Source organism: Plasmodium cynomolgi, chromosome 10 (assembly GCF_000321355.1).
Source record: "Plasmodium cynomolgi strain B DNA, chromosome 10, whole genome shotgun sequence".
In the NCBI taxonomy this organism is placed as follows: domain Eukaryota; phylum Apicomplexa; class Aconoidasida; order Haemosporida; family Plasmodiidae; genus Plasmodium; species Plasmodium cynomolgi.
In genome coordinates this window covers 36,053-39,186 of record NC_020403.1, presented here as the reverse complement: position 1 = coordinate 39,186, position 3,134 = coordinate 36,053, and the positions used below count along the sequence as shown (strand labels likewise).

Sequence of the window (3,134 nt, the reverse complement as noted above, 5' to 3'; positions counted from 1 at the left end):
GTTTATTATTCTTACAAATTAGTAGGTGCAATAATTCCTATCATAAAGTTATATAAAAACATAACTAAATGATCAGGAAAATAACATAGTAAAACATCAGCTGTTAAATTGTTAATATATTATTATTCGTAATGAATAATAATTAATATTAATGAAAGAATTTGAACAATCATTTATATAGCGAAAGGATTAGAAGACGAAAAGAATTTGCCAAGTGCAAATTCTGTTTCACACTTTCCTTTATTGCCATATAAATAGTAACCTGGTTGATCTTGCCAGTAGTCATATGCTTGTCTCAAAGATTAAGCCATGCAAGTGAAAGTATATGCATATATTATATGTAGAAACTGCGAACGGCTCATTAAAACAGTTACAATCTACTCGACTTGACATTTTTTCTATAAGGATAACTACGGAAAAGCTGTAGCTAATACTTGCTTTAGCACTCTTGATTAATTTCTTGAGTGTGTACTTGTTAAGCCTTTTAAGAAAAAAGTTATTAACTTAAGGAATTATAACAAAGAAGTAACACGTAATGGATCCGTCCATTTTTAGTGTGTATCAATCGAGTTTCTGACCTATCAGCTTTTGATGTTAGGGTATTGGCCTAACATGGCTATGACGGGTAACGGGGAATTAGAGTTCGATTCCGGAGAGGGAGCCTGAGAAATAGCTACCACATCTAAGGAAGGCAGCAGGCGCGTAAATTACCCAATTCTAAAGAAGAGAGGTAGTGACAAGAAATAACAATACAAGGCCAATCTGGCTTTGTAATTGGAATGATGGGAATTTAAAACCTTCCCAAAACTCAATTGGAGGGCAAGTCTGGTGCCAGCAGCCGCGGTAATTCCAGCTCCAATAGCGTATATTAAAATTGTTGCAGTTAAAACGCTCGTAGTTGAATTTCAAAGAATCGATATTTTAAGTAACGCTTTTAGCTTAATCCACATAACTGATACTACGTATCGACTTTGTGCGCATTTTGCTATTATGTGTTCTTTTAATTAAAATGATTCTTTTTAAGGTCTTTCTTTTGCTTCGGCATTTGAAGATCTTGTTACTTTGAGTAAATTAGAGTGTTCAAAGCAAACAGATATAGCATTGCGCGTTTGAATACTACAGCATGGAATAACAAAATTGAACAAGTCAGAATTTTGTTCTTTTTCTTATTTTGGCTTAGTTACGATTAATAGGAGTAGCTTGGGGGCATTTGTATTCAGATGTCAGAGGTGAAATTCTTAGATTTTCTGGAGACAAACAACTGCGAAAGCATTTGCCTAAAATACTTCCATTAATCAAGAACGAAAGTTAAGGGAGTGAAGACGATCAGATACCGTCGTAATCTTAACCATAAACTATGCCGACTAGGCTTTGGATGAAAGATTTTAAAATAAGAGATTTTCTCTTCGGAGTTAATCTCTTAGATTGCTTCCTTCAGTGCCTTATGAGAAATCAAAGTCTTTGGGTTCTGGGGCGAGTATTCGCGCAAGCGAGAAAGTTAAAAGAATTGACGGAAGGGCACCACCAGGCGTGGAGCTTGCGGCTTAATTTGACTCAACACGGGAAAACTCACTAGTTTAAGACAAGAGTAGGATTGACAGATTAATAGCTCTTTCTTGATTTCTTGGATGGTGATGCATGGCCGTTTTTAGTTCGTGAATATGATTTGTCTGGTTAATTCCGATAACGAACGAGATCTTAACCTGCTAATTAGCGGCAAATACGATATATTCTTATGTGGGATTGAATACGGTTGATTTGCTTATTTTGAAGAAAATATTGGGATGCGTAAAGTGTCCCTTTCCCTTTTCTACTTAATTCGCTTATCATACTGTTTCTTTTTCGCGTAAGAATGTATTTGCTTGATTGTAAAGCTTCTTAGAGGAACGATGTGTGTCTAACACAAGGAAGTTTAAGGCAACAACAGGTCTGTGATGTCCTTAGATGAACTAGGCTGCACGCGTGCTACACTGATATGTATAACGAGTTACTAAAATTACGATTCTGCTTGCAGATTCGTACTTTTCCTCCACTGAAAAGTGTAGGTAATCTTTATCAATACATATCGTGATGGGGATAGATTATTGCAATTATTAATCTTGAACGAGGAATGCCTAGTAAGCATGATTCATCAGATTGTGCTGACTACGTCCCTGCCCTTTGTACACACCGCCCGTCGCTCCTACCGATTGAAAGATATGATGAATTGTTTGGACAAGAAGAAAGGGGATTATATCTTCTTTTTTCTGGAAAAACCGTAAATCCTATCTTTTAAAGGAAGGAGAAGTCGTAACAAGGTTTCCGTAGGTGAACCTGCGGAAGGATCATTAATGGAACGAATAGAGGCGAATGGCATGTTTTTCGTGGGGGTTGCGACAAATAGTGTGAAAGTTTGTTTTATTTGTTGAAACGTCGAAAGACATTTCGATGAATGGAATATACTTTTTTACCATTTTGTTCGCTTCAACTATGAATTATGTGATCATTCGCAAAATGATTTTCTTGTGTAGTTGGTAGTAATAGCAATGAAATGAAATATGTTAATTTTTTTGGTTATATATCTAATTAAATTGACATGTTTTATTTCATCGCTATTACTACCAATTATACAAGAAAATCCTCAACAATTTTAAACTATCAATTTTTTGCATGCAAAATATGTATTTGTGAATTTGCATGTTTTAAGTGTGTTTTGTTATCATTGTTGCTAGTTAATAGTAAGAATAAAAGCAAATGTGATAAATTACGAGGAATATATTTTCTTATAGTAATTTCTCTCCATTGAGTAATTCTTGATTAATTAGCACAGTCTTAACGATGGATGTCTTGGTTCCTACAGCGATGAAGGCCGCAGCGAAATGCGATACGCAATGAAAATTGCAGTGACTGTGAATCATCTGAACGCTGAATGTAAACTACACCAATTCTTCTTTGAAGAATAATGGTACTCCTTCATAAAAATCTAGAACGCAGAAAAGCCATAAAAATACGATCCTTTACATAGTAGAGGAAGAGAAGGTGATTTGGAAGATATGCTGGGATATGTACTTTTAGTGCATGTCTTAGTAAATTTCCAAATTCACAGTGTGTTCTGTAGTGTTACCGTAAAAAAGTGATGCTTGCGGAATTACATC

The 3,134-nt window shown here is 35.2% G+C and overlaps 2 non-coding genes across 2 annotated transcripts; both read left to right on the top strand.

The window, feature by feature from the left end:
* Positions 1-259: 259 nt before the first annotated feature.
* Positions 260-2,330, top strand: PCYB_101047. Its single transcript has one exon. It is a non-coding gene; the product is annotated as an SSU ribosomal RNA (ribosomal RNA).
* A 473-nt stretch (positions 2,331-2,803) lies between these two features.
* PCYB_101045 lies at positions 2,804-2,961 on the top strand. Its single transcript has one exon. It is a non-coding gene; the product is annotated as a 5.8S ribosomal RNA (ribosomal RNA).
* The last annotated feature ends 173 nt before the right edge of the window (positions 2,962-3,134 follow it).